The sequence below is a fragment of the Musca domestica genome, unplaced genomic scaffold (assembly GCF_030504385.1).
Source record: "Musca domestica strain aabys unplaced genomic scaffold, Musca_domestica.polishedcontigs.V.1.1 31, whole genome shotgun sequence".
Taxonomy (NCBI): domain Eukaryota; kingdom Metazoa; phylum Arthropoda; class Insecta; order Diptera; family Muscidae; genus Musca; species Musca domestica.
Window position 1 is genome coordinate 1,239,455 of NW_026712309.1, and position 13,992 is coordinate 1,253,446.

The window sequence follows — 13,992 nt, forward strand, 5'->3', positions numbered from 1 at the left end:
CGGTATTTTGATTATTATTTACCACATTTTTTTTACGGATTTGTCTAAAAATTGGTATTTGTTGGTCATAATGGGTTCCAGCTCCGGTGGCGAAACATTGCATGTATGGGTCCACGATTTGGTATAGCCCCCATATAACGGTGCCTTCCGATATTCGGTATTTTGATAGTTTTTACCACATTTTTTCACTGATTTGTCTTAAAAATGGTATTTGTGGGCCAGAATGGGTCCTAGTTCGTGTGGCGGAACATTGTATATATAGGACCACGTTTTGGTATAGCCTCCATATAACGTTACCTCCCTATAGCGACATTTTTCGCTAGATTTTTTAAAATTTTATACTTGAAGGTCGTGATGGATACTACAGCATATCACCTATAGATTGTGCATGCAGATCCTCGTCTTCACATAGCCCCCATATAATGATACCTCCCTATATTTGATATTTTGTTGATTTTAGCAAACATTATTCACCGGAATTGTTTCAAATTTCGTATTTGAAATTCGTAATGAGTACTACATCCTAGGACAGAAAATTGTCAATGCAGGTTCACCTCTTCGTATAGACCACACATAACAGTATCTTCCTTTATTCGGTATTTTGATGACATTGGTCTGTATTTATAACTCCCTAAGCAAAGTACATATTGCAGTTACAATCCGATTGAGATGAAATGGTCCACAAATCATTTATTTGACCTAACCCAATACGGAAATCGTTTGAAACATAGCAATAATTCCCATATGTATATATTTCATCCGACTTGATATTTAAGCCCCCCATAGACGTAATATTCACTCCTTAGAAATCAGGATCAGTTCGGACTGGCATACAGCTCCAATATGTTTATTCGTCCTTTACCAAAGGTGTGATATCAGGACGAATGGATAATGGATGGATTCTGGTTTTTATTCTAAATTTGTGGTCGAGTAAACCAGTTAGACATGAGGACCTGATATGAACCACAAGCCAGTTTTCATGACCAATGGAGAAAGCCTAAAGACGTGGTTAGATTGGGCCAAATGGGAGTTAAAATTTGGCAGTTGGAAACCATTTTCCATACATCTCCTTCAATTCTCACACTGTGCTAAAACTTCTTATAAATAACGGATTCTGATCCGTAAACCATATTTTATGGATGGATTATAGCACATAAGAGCGAATTAAAGCAAGAAGATATAGACTTTGTTGTCTTTTCTACGTCTATTTGCAACCAACTTCAGACTGCTGTCATTTCTAAGCCACTCGTCCGACAGCTGTTAAATTTATTCCAGTGACAGCTCTTTATATTGTTTACAAGCGTACAAAAGCATTTTGGTGAGATTTTTCAGAGAACAGAAGTTATTTGTGATGGAATTCAAGCGTGATAGTGTGATTTCTTTATATTTGGCTGGAAAACCACATGTGGCTATCGTTATAGCACTCCAGCATTTAAATGTGAATATATTTTTTGTTTCTCGTACCATCGCTCTTTACCGTGATACTGGTAGCGAAGCCCGACGTCAAGGAAGTGGACGGACGGAAAACAGCAACATCAGCAGAAGTTGTTCGAAAAGTAAAGAAGCAACTTGATCGAAACCAGTGTCGCAGTGGCCGAAAAATGGCTCGTGAGCTGAACATCTACCAATATTCCATTCGGCAAATATTGAATAATGAGCTCGGCATAAAGCCATTAAAATTCCAAAAAGTGCAAGAACTTACACCGCATCTGAAGGAAAATAGACTCAAAAGAGCTAAAGAGTTGCTTCGCTTGGCCAAAAGTGGTGAACTGTTGAATTTGGTTCTCTGCGATGAGAAAACATGCAGAATATTATCGCGAAAATATTTTGGAGGGTGTATTAACGCCTTGGTCACGCAGACATTTTGGCCGCAGATCTTGGACAACAGAACTCAGCATCATCGCACTCAGCACGCGCCACCCCAGAATGGTTACAAAATGAGGTTCCTCGCTTCATTTCCAGCGCCCAACGGCCACCAAAATCTCCGGATACCAATCCGCTGGACTATTGTGTCTGGAGTATTTTGGAAAGCAAGGTTGGCACTTAAAAATACCAAAGTGTCGAAATTACACACCAGTCATCCATGAGAACACCCTTTGTTCAGCATTATATGATTTTTCTCACTACATTTTGGGATCCCAAATGCATTTTCTTGAGCTAGGGATCAGCAAGAAGAAAAAGTCTTCTAATAAATCGTAGTTTTACGGGAAATTCGTTTTGAAAGCTTGCCCATAAACTAGATTATTTTGATTCCACTGAACCACACTAAATACAAAATAGTTTTTATAGGCTTCCTTTTCATGCCCTTTAACGAAGTCCGTAAGAGAGAGAGGGAGATTACAGTTTTCAAGGTAAAATATTGTAATTTGACATAGACTTTTGTAATACTCTCAAGTTGTTTATACTCTAAGTAACACCTTGTGGTATAGGGTACTATGTCTTTGTACATTTGATTGTAGCATGCAGAAGGAGGCAAAATATTATCATCATAGAATCGCATACTGAGTCGATTTATGCATGGCCACCCGTCTGTTCCTGTGTTTTTGTAATCAGATCGCATATTTTGTCCGATTGCGATAAAATTTTGGGCCAAACTTTTGTCTGGCCTAAGGACGATCCCCATTGAAATTGGAGATAATCGAATCAGATTTGGATATAGCTTGATGTCTTCGTCCGATTTAAATTTTGTAGTGCGTTATTTGAGGAATATTCGTCCAAATAAAATATATTTCGGTATATAAAACCGAATTCAGCCTAAAAGCAATCATTTCAAGTCTTTTGAGAATCGGTTCAGATAATGCTATATCTTCTTTACTAACAGGGCATTCAAATTAGCGCAATTCTTTCACCAACTTTATTTTAAAACTTTGTATCTTTGATAGACAATAGATCGAAATCCTGATCCAATATAATCTAGAAGTTCTAATGGAAAAGGCGTATCTCAGCTAAAGTCTTTAAATTTTTCGAGACATCTAATTTTCTTGAAATGAAGGACTTCCTCTTAAAAAAATGTAACAGGATAACCCAATTTGGGCGCCATTTAATTTTAACTCTGAATAATTTGGATAATTTTCGCCTTCCCAACCAACTTTCCGGACCTCCCCACTTACCACCGTACATATCAAACATTGCCAGCAAACCAGCCGTTAAACCGGCACTTCTTTACGTAATCCATACTCCTGATGAGTTATGATTCACAATTCATTTATTTTGGTGCTACGTTACGTGCGTGTGCTGCAGATACTATCGACGATATTCCACTGCCATTGACGAAAAAGCAAAGACAAAAAAAAAAGAATCGAAAACGAAAAATGTGCAAAAAGAGCCACCAATACCTTTTACCCAAACCGAGGTACCGACTACATTCATATGGATATCCTCAATTCTATAAAGATTCCAACGACGGTGTGCGGCTTTCGCACTTTGATGTAGACAACAACAACACCAAGAACAACCAACAGCAGCCAACAAGCCAGACATATTTTACAACCATTACGCCAAACAAGCCACCTCTGTACCTTCGAACGATGAGAACACATTTCGAATGTGGCTCACGTCGCTGTTTATGGGCAAACGGAGATTGGGGGCTGTTGTTGCTGCTGCGTGTATCTGCTGCATTAAGGCGTCAAGTTATGCGCAAAATTCCCTAAAGCCTCATTTAATACCTTGTGTTTTTCCTGAGTGTAGGCTTGGAGGCTTGACTTGAGTTGCTTCCTTCCGTCCTTCCTTCCTCCTAGGAATTAAAGAGAGAAAGAGAGAAGCTTGTTTTCCGAGTGTCTGTCTGTTGAGCTGTGTTAACTTTTGTAGCTGATAAAGAGAGGTAAGCAAGTTCCATGCCTTTTTGACACCTCACTGACCAAGTTCGTAGTTTTTTTGGGGGGGATTGGGACAGGTAATGTTGAAACACTTGAACAACTTAAAGAATTGACAGACATCTTTACTTAGTTATTGGCTGCGTGGCTAACCTCAGCTTTGCTTTTTGTCTTCGTTCGATATTCTGAATACAATATCTCCCAAAAAAGAGGAAAGAATTCCTGCAGCCATGACCGTGTGTTCTGCTTAAGTGGCCAATCCAAAAGGAATGTTCACACTGCTGAAGTCTTGAAGTTCAAGACTTTGTGGCGGCGCCATGATTATGTTAACAAGATTGATTGCCTCGGAAATTGTTCGGGACTCTCAAAAGTATCCAAAGTATGACTAGCTTAAAAATTCTAAAGTAGCAAGTGCTGAGAGAAATGGAAAAGATGTTCGCTGTGCTATTATTTATGTGAGGGGGAGATGGAGGGGGGGCTGTATAAGTGTTGCAATATGTTTTTCTCCCCAATACTTGACTGGAGTTGGCACAAGGTTATCTGTGTTATTCCAAAATCTTTTTACAAATGAAAACAGTAGCAGAGGTGGTGCGACAGAGAGGAGAGACAACCATGTGCTGCCACTATCCCCCTGAGTGTGTCATTTACTATCGCATTTGTTGTGTATTTATTGTTCTTTTAACTTTGCTTTCTTTTATTCATTTTGTTGGGATATTTATTTCTTTTGAGACTTGAGACGAAGAAGAAAAACCCAGTGCAGAAAAGGGATAACACCGCACAATAGTTCAATTCATATCTGTGGCAAACAGAGCTTTGCCATTTTTTGCCAGCACCCCATGCCTCAGGGGGGCAGCATTCATAATTTATTTGTTGAGTGAAATTGTTTAGAAATTGCTCTCTGACTGAAATATTTTATGAATTTCTTGTTTTGTTTCTGTTTTTCCCATGATTGGCATGAAGAAGGAGAAGCAGCAGCAGCGGGGCTTGTCATCGATATCAATGGAAATGAAATCCCATTTGGCCAAGTACTGTTCAATGAATTTTTAATGAACATCCTCAGTGCCCTCAAGATTAACCTCTTTAGAAGTTTTTGAATGGAAATTTATTTGGCAATTCTTGTTTTATTTATTTACACTTTTTTCCATTGGCAATTGTGGTTGGCAAATTTTGGAAAAACGACGATTATTTTTATGACTTTTCATTTATTGCAAATTGATATTTTGCGGGAAAATGCGGACATGACAGTAATAACATTGATGTAATGAGCCATTTTGAAATGACTTCGAGGCATACGCGTTTTCGTGGCCAGCAATGTGAACTAATTTGGATTCTTTGACGCAGTGAAATATTTGTAGAATGTTTGAACTTCATCAATTTAAGTTTGCCTTGAGACGCTTATTTGAGTAATTAAATTTCTTTAGAAAATTTAAATAAAAGAAAAAAATAAGGAAAATGAGACACTTTTTTAGGAATAACCAATAAAAGCCATTACAATATTCAAATGCGAAACTTAAAAAACATTGGTTATAATGTCGTTAAAATCAAATACTGAATATCGGGAGGTACCGTTATATGAGGGCTTTACGAAGAGGTGGACCTGCACAGACAATTTTCTGCCTTAGGCTGCAGTATCCATTACGAACTTTAAATACCAAATTTGAAACTATTCCGGTGCAAAATATCGCTAAAATCATCAAAGTACAGCATATCGGGAGGTACAGTTATATGGTGGCTATACCAAAACGTGAACCTACATGGCCTATTTTAAATACCTCAAGTCCTGCAGACATAAAATAGATTTTAGGAAAATTTTATCAATCTACTTCAATTCGTTCGGAAGCTAGAGTGATTTCCACAGACGAACAGACGGACGGACATCGCTAAATCGACATAGAATTTTAAGCTGATGAAAAATATATATACTCTGTGGGGTCTAAAATGTGTATTTGGAGGTGTTACAAATGGAATGACAAACTTAATATACCCTCCATACTATGGTGGTGCTTAAGTAGTATTGTGTGCATAAGTAGTATCTGTCGATCACTATTAGAAATAAAACAAGTAGAAATAACGTTTAATTTGATCGGATGGAACAACGTAAAACTTGACTTATGGCCAAATCCCTAAAATTTGGAGGTGATTTTATATGGTGGCCATACTTATATTATCTATTCGGTGAGAGGAGTTAATTTACCCAAATTGACCCGAAATATCAAATTACAGGTGATCTGGTTTGAATTTGGGGCCGCACCAGTCATAATGCCGAAAAGATAGGACAGCTATTTGAAGAAAAATTCTTCCAAAAAAAAAAAAAAAAAAAAAAAAAACTGGGACTCATCAGATTTGTAAAGCTTTCCATTTTATGGCCAGCTCAATTTTGGCTAAATAGGTACATAAGTAAGCTAAATTGTCGATTTTGGAGTGAGTATCATGCTGAAGCATTGCAAAAGTTATCGATGCAACCAGAAAATGTCTCAGTTTTTTGCAGTTTATGGGCTGGTGTCATCATTAGACTCTACTTCTTCAAAGATGCTGCGAATCGTAATGTAACTATGAATGGAAAGCGATACCGTGAGATTTTCAAATTCTTTCCACTGTCTAATATGAGCTTGACTTGCATGACATGTAGTTTAAACAAGACGGTTCCAGATGCCACACAACACGCGTAAAAATTGACATAAGTTTTGGACCTTTTTTGGGGTTATCTTACAGCTCATGCCTACGCGGAATAGCCGGCTTCAATTTATGCATTGGAAAACAATCTTGTATAATTTATGCATGAGATATCGCCCGAAATTTTAGAAAGAGTATGAAAAAATTGACCAAGCGGATGGACCATTAATCGTTAAAACATTTAATAATATACAGGGTGAGATAAAAAAAACTGCAACATAGTCAAATGCCATAAGTTTTACATTTTGTTTTTAATTTTATTGAATAAAGAAATGAGATTTTAGGTTTAGTTTTAAGTTTAGATTTTTTCGAATTGATCATCTTTGGCACGAATTATGGCCTTTAAATGGCCAATGAAATAGTCACACGCTGCCCCTAATGTTGCACTGAGGTATTTCGGCCCATTCCCGGCGAATTTGGTATTTTTTTAGTGCCAAACTTGCTTTTTAAAATATTCCAGACACAATAGTCCAACGGATTGGTTTCCGAAGATTTTGGTGGCCATTGTGCGCTGGAAATGAAGCGAGAACCTTATTTTGTAACCATTCTTGGGTGGCGCGTGCTGAGTCCTGTTGCTATATCTAAGGTCTGCAGCCAAAATATTTGCGTGCCCAAGGCTTTCATACACCCTCCAGAATATTTTCGCGATAATATTCGGCATTTATTCTGATGCCACGGTCGATTAATACGAGCGGAGAGGGACCGTCAGCTGTTATGGCGGCCCGCACAATCACCATGGCCGGCGCTTGAGTTCTGGTGGCCAACCAAAGATGCACAATTTCATGACCTCTTTGGCAAGCAAAGACGATCATTTTGTTTGTTTACAAACTACTAGACAAAGAATTTTTTCTCATCGGAGAAAATCAAATTCGCCAGTTCACCACTTTCGACCAAGCGAAGCAAATCTTTAGCTCTTTTGAGTCTATTTTCTTTCTGTTACGGTGTAAGTTCTTGCACTTTTTCGAATTGCAATGGCTTTACCTTGAGCTCATTTTTCAATATTTGCCGAATGGAATATTGCGATATGTTCAGCTCACAAATCATTTTTCGGGGTTCGATCAAGTCGCTTCTTTACTTTTCGAACCATTTCTTCTGATGTTGCTGTTTTTTTTTCCATTAACTTCCTTGACGCCGGCCTACGCTACCAGTATCACGGTAATGAGCGATGGTACGAGACACAAAATATGTATTCACATTTAAAGCTGCAGTACTCTAACGATAGCCACTTGTGGTTTTCCAGCAAAATATAAAAAAACACACTATCACGCTTGAATTCCATCACAAATAACTTTGTTTTTGGAAAATTCTCACCAAAATGCTTTTGTACGCTTGTAAGGAATATAATGAGCTGTCACTGGAATAATTTTACCAGCTGTCGGGCGAGTGGCTTAGAAATGACAGCAGTCTGAATTTGGTTGTCGTTTTTTCATCTCACCCTGTACATGACTAATACTATTTACCTAGTTTTTTTTCAGGGCCCTAGTGCAATATTTCAAGATTCAAGCTTCAGACATTTCGTTTGGGCGTTGATTTTTGGTCAGTCAATTATCTCACTACCCTTTTATATATAAATATAGATGAACGCACATAGCCGGAGGGTTCATATTAGTCAGTCAGGCCAAGTTTAGTCCAGAAATATTTCTGAAAATTTTGGTGAATATCGATTCAGATTTGGATATTTATAACTTTATCCGATTTCATGTTAATTGTGCCCCAAGTTTTAAATATAAGTCCAAATGGAGTGAATTTTTTCAAATTTCTGTTGAGAATCTGTTCAGTTATAGCTATAACTCCCATATTTATGTTTCATTCGATTTCGAAAAAGTTAAAATTTGGCATGAACTACTTCACATACATTCCCAATATAAACGTTTATTTGTTAACCGTATTTGTTATTATTATTATTATTATTAAACATTAAATAAAAAATAACAATGTGGCGTAGACATTGTTACCTAACTTTAAATGCCTTTGAGTCACTTAAATAAAATATATTTAATTTTCCATTTCAGATGAAACGGCACCTAACCACTACTTCTGTACCCAGCATCAAAGGTAAGAACAAAACTATTTAATTTATAACTATAAACGATGATACTTCGCTAGTTCCCATGAAACGCATTTACATTAAAATTTATAGTGAATTCCAAGAACAAATATTTTATTTACACTTTCAACGAGAACTCCTTTCCTTCATTCATTTTGGAATTTTCCACTATTAATTCTTAACTAAGGCCGCGGCTCATTAAATACGCAAGTTTCTCAAAACCATTTTCACTTTGTACCAGACAATAAAAGACTGCTCCACTGGTATTTGGTATCGTGTTTCTCTGTTTTGTGTTTTTTTTTTTTTTTTTCGAAAAAAAAAAAAATGAAATTTATCTTCCATTGTCACATAAATTAAAATAGCTGAAAAAAGAAGAACAACAACAGCACAGCATAGAAAATATATGGCATAGAAATGCAATGAAATGTCATTTGAAATAGAGGCTATGAACACAAAAAGGGAATTCAAGAAACCTCCAGCAGCACAAGTTGTGAATAACGTGAATAAGGCGTGGAAAGCTGTGTGGGTTTGTAGCTGGTGGGTGGGTGTTTGTCGACCTGAGAGTTGAGTAAATAAAATTAGGAAGGAATAGTCAGGGAAAGGAAAATTATGGCTGAAGAAACGTAATAGAGGCACTGACAACAGGAAGAAAACTTGAATTTCCCTCAAGACAAAAATGTAGAATAGGCTAGTGCGTCGTTGGCTGGTATTGTGTACGTGTGCGGTATTTGCTGCAAAAGAAATGAGACCATTACAGAGTTAGTAACGCGACATAGGCATAAACAAAAATCACAGCATACTTTTAGGTCGAATGGAACTGTTGTGGTGTTCTGTGATTTCTTTATTTTGAACGAGAAAATAGTAGCTCCTGTTTGGCACAATGGGTAGTAGTTTTAATAGATTTATTTAAATTTTGTTTATAACGGTCTTAATATAATTGATACCATTACAGACGGAAAATATTCTTTCCTTTTGTTTGAGAGTATGAAAACGTGGGCTAACACTGCCTTTCAGCACCTTGTCCATTCTGCAACCAAATATAGATTAATTAGGAAGTGCACACTACTTTGCCAGAGGAAAGTTCACCCTAATATTTTAGATTTATTTCAACAGTTCGTGTAAGTACCTTTTAGTACTCAAAATACATTATTTGTCCAATTTGATAAAATCTTCAATCAAAACTTCATAATTCGTTCCAAATTTTCAGACTATCATGGTATTATATATTATTCACGTTTCGTTCCTCTTTCGAAAAGGATAATCGAAAACAGTTTGCCTTTTTACGGCAAAAAGTCTTAAACATTTTTCATTTTGAAGTTTATTGAGGATGATATTAAAGTAAAATCATTGCACAACGGACCCACATTCAATTTTTCTGTCCTAAACTATTTCAGCGCCTCCATATGGAAACCCTATAAACAAACAGTGACCTCAAAATCAAAATTCTGGATTTCCGCTCTGTCCCTTCACCGAATACAAAATTTAGTAACATTTAGTGCGCATATCCAAAATTAGTACAATTCAGTACTTTTCTAGCAATTATAGTACGCATTTGCAAAACAATCTCCATATCTCAACCGCAAACACCAACAGTGACATCCATATCAAATTTAAGGATTCCAGCTCTATCCCTTCACATAATTCCAAACCTAGTAGCATTTAGTTATTTTCGTACAGTTAATGTATGCATTTTTTCAAAACAATCTCCATACATCTCCATATTTTTTAAAACAATCTCAACCTCAGATACCAACAGTGGCCCTGATATTACAGCTCCTTCTCTCAACCACAGATATCAAATTTCAGGAATTAAGCTCCATTTCTTCCTTTTTTCTAAAAAAATCGTATGTCAAGCTCATATACCAACAGTGACATACATAACAAATTTCAGGATTTAAGCTTTTTAATTTCTCCAGCTCTTTCTCCCAACCGCAGACAACAACACTGATATCCATATCAAATTTCTGGATTTCAGGTCTAATCTTTCACCCAATATCAAATGTAGTACTTTTTAGTACATTTCGTACAATTATAGTATACATTTCCAAAACAACCTCCATATCTCAATTTCATATACCAACAGAGACCCCAATGTCAAATTTAACGATTTCAGCCCTGTAATTTTCCCCATTACTAAATTTAGTACCGTTTAGTACAATTTTAGTACGCATACCTAAAACTAGCTCCTTGTCGCAACCACAGACATCAAAAGTGATATCCATAACAAATTTCAGGATTTAAGATCTTGATTATCTGCCATTGCCAAAATTAATACCATTTAGTATAATTATAGAACGCATATTCAAAACCAGCTCTTTCCCTTAACCACAGAAACCAACAATGACATTTATGTCAAATTTCAGGATTTCAGGTCCATTCTTTCCCTCGATACCAAATTTAGTGTAATTTAGTACTTTTCGCATTATTACAGAACACATTTCTAAAACTACCTCAATATCTCAATTGCATATGCCAAAAGAGACCTCAATAACAAAATTTGAGGATTCCATCCCTATCCCTTCAGCCAATACCCCATTTTGGTACTATTTAGTACAGTAATTTAAAGATCAAATTTCAATTTCAAACATCATCGGTTCACCCGATGCCAAATTGTACCAAATATGGTACTATTTAGTACTTTTCATGCACTTTTAGTACACTTTTCCAAAACAACGTTTTCATCACAAATCTACCACCAAAAGGTACCCCAGTACAAAATTTCAAAATTGTAGCTTCATCTGTTCACCCTTAATAAAACTGTTCCAAGTTTAGTACCATTTGGTACAGTTCTTACACTTAGTACACATTTCCAAAACCACTTTCATATATCAAACTTACTTTCCAACCTTCATTGCTATATCAAATTTCAAGTTTTTAGCTCTATCTGTTCATATAAAAACTAATGGTACCACTTTAGAAGTCTACTACTATTTTAGAACTTTTCGTAACATTAAAGTTCGAATCCTACACTAAATTCATAGAAATGTAATTTCCAAATTTCAGAATTCCTGCTCTATCGATGCACCACAATTCCGATTTGTACAAATTTTAGTAGCATTTAGTACACATAAGTACACATTTCCACACAACCTGCATCATACAATCCAATGGAAATCTTATTTCCCAGTATCAGGATTCCAGCTCCATCGGTTCACCCAAAACCTAATTGTTCCAAACTCAGTACTATTTAGTAAACATATGTACGAATTTCCAAAGCTTCAATCATACAACAATCCTACACTCCCAGAGTAACCCCAATTCTAAATTTCAGTATTTTATTCCTGTCTGTTCATCTAAGTACGAATTGCCTAAATACAAATTGTGCGAAGCTTCCTAAATACCATAATCCTACAATCCCACAGCCAATTCCAAAGTTCGGCATTCCATCCTTATAGGTTCACCTAAATACATAGTGCAGATATGAACGAATTTCTAAAACTACATACATAACCTACATAACCCAATTCTACACTTCAACAGTAATCTTAATTCCAAATTTCAGGATTTAGCTTTAGTGTATACAAATGCAAATTTCCAAAACTTCCTACGTATCCCAATCCTACACTTCGACTGTAATCCTATTCCCAATTTTCAGGATACCAATTGAAACAGTACCAAATTTATTACCATTTAGTAAACCTATGTACAAATTTTCATTAATGCCTACATCATACGAGTACATTCCAAAAAAATCTTATTTTCAAGTTTCAGAATTCCAAATCTACCGGTTCACCTGAAATTTAAATTGTACCAAATTTACTACCACTTAGTGCACATACCTCAGTCCAAACTACCTACATACCTCAGTCGTACAATGCAATAGTAATCTTACTTCCCAATTTTAGATTCCAGCTCTATTGGTTCTCCTTAAATTTAAATTGTACCACATTTAGTACCATTTACTACACATTAGTAAGAATTTCCAAAACTACCTACATTCCTCAGTCCTAGAATGCAAAAGTAATATTATTTCTAAATTTCAGAATTCCAGCTCTATATGTTCACCCAAAACGAAATTGTACCAAACCATTAAGTGCTTTTTGTGTACATAAGTACAAATTTCGAATCTTCCTACATATCCCAAACTAATAATGTAAGTTAAAATTTTCAGGATTCCAGCTTCATCCATTCCTTCAGATTGTACTAAAATTAGTACCTTTTAGTACTTTTGGTATACAATAAGAACACACTTCCAAAACTACCCACTTACATCGACTCAACTCTTCAACCTTGATTCCCATTTCAAATTTAAAGTTTTTAGCTCTAACAGTTCACATGATACGAAATGGTACCAAATGTAGTACATTCCAGTACTTTTCGTACACTTATAGTGGGAATTTCCAAAAACCCTTTGTTACATCTATCCATTAGTACTCAATCAGTAACCCTCATTCCAATTTAAGAGTTCTAGCTCTACTGCTTCCTCAAATATAAAGGGTACCATATTTAGCATTTTTTCGTGCCGTCCTAGTACGAAGTTTCAAAAATCAAGCATTATCTGAGCTCGTTGGACCAAGGGTGACCCTCACTCAAAATTTCAAGTTTCAAGCTTCAGCCGTTTCGTCTGGACGTTGGAGAACCGTTAAGTCAGTCAGCCAGTCCGTCAGTCAATTACTTTAGTCTTATATTAATATAAATATGTTAAATATTCAAAACTTAAATTTGTGTGTGTGTGTATGCAGGTATGTTTTTGCCCCAATCAAAGGTATTTCCAAATAGCGACCTCATACTTATTGTAATCCCCTTTAGCTCATTGTGTGCCTGATCTAAGCTGGCCCATTCAGGTGACACTTTTTCTTTTTATTATCCATTTATATGATAATCTCTCTGCTGGCATCCCATTGTGCTCTTTGGCATTCCTTTATTGGGTTACAGTGCGGTACTTCTTTAAATTCAATGTATGATGTTTGCTTTATGATGTTGCAGCAGCAGCAACAGCAGCGGGAAAGGAAACGGAAATAAAACCATAAACCAAAGTAAGCCCTGCAACGGAATGCAAGAGCTTACACATGCACACCAACACACACAGGGGCAATAATATAAACATATTTACACACTTGCAGTTCAAACAGTAAAAATCTCAACAAAGACTAGACAAGACATGGAACAATAATAAGAACCCAAACAACAACAGCAACAAAGACGACGACGGCTGGAAGAACAAGAAACGTTGTAGTAGTCGCATGGCCCAAATGTTATTGTCAAGCAATGACCCCATTAACTGAATAACTTGCACACATAATCGCCCGCACACATATCCCTCCACTCTTTTATTCCATGATCAGACACAAACACACACACACATCAGCATTTCTGCATTCACAGTTATGAAACTAGTGCAGACTTGCACTAAAATCCCGTCTAAGATGTTATTCTTCTTGTCTTGTGTTCTACATTTCTGCACCGTTCGCTGCCTGAAGGTTTAAGTTACCGCCAGCCAGCCAGTCTGACAGCCAACCC

The 13,992-nt window shown here is 36.4% G+C and overlaps 1 long non-coding RNA gene across 1 annotated transcript in view; it reads left to right on the forward strand.

The window, feature by feature from the left end:
- Positions 1–13,992, forward strand: part of LOC101900233 (uncharacterized) — a 329,862-nt gene that overhangs the window by 36,756 nt on the left and 279,114 nt on the right. The window contains exon 3 of the long non-coding RNA XR_009342681.1: positions 8,498–8,540. This is a non-coding gene — a long non-coding RNA (uncharacterized LOC101900233). The remainder of the gene's footprint in view (positions 1–8,497; positions 8,541–13,992) is intronic.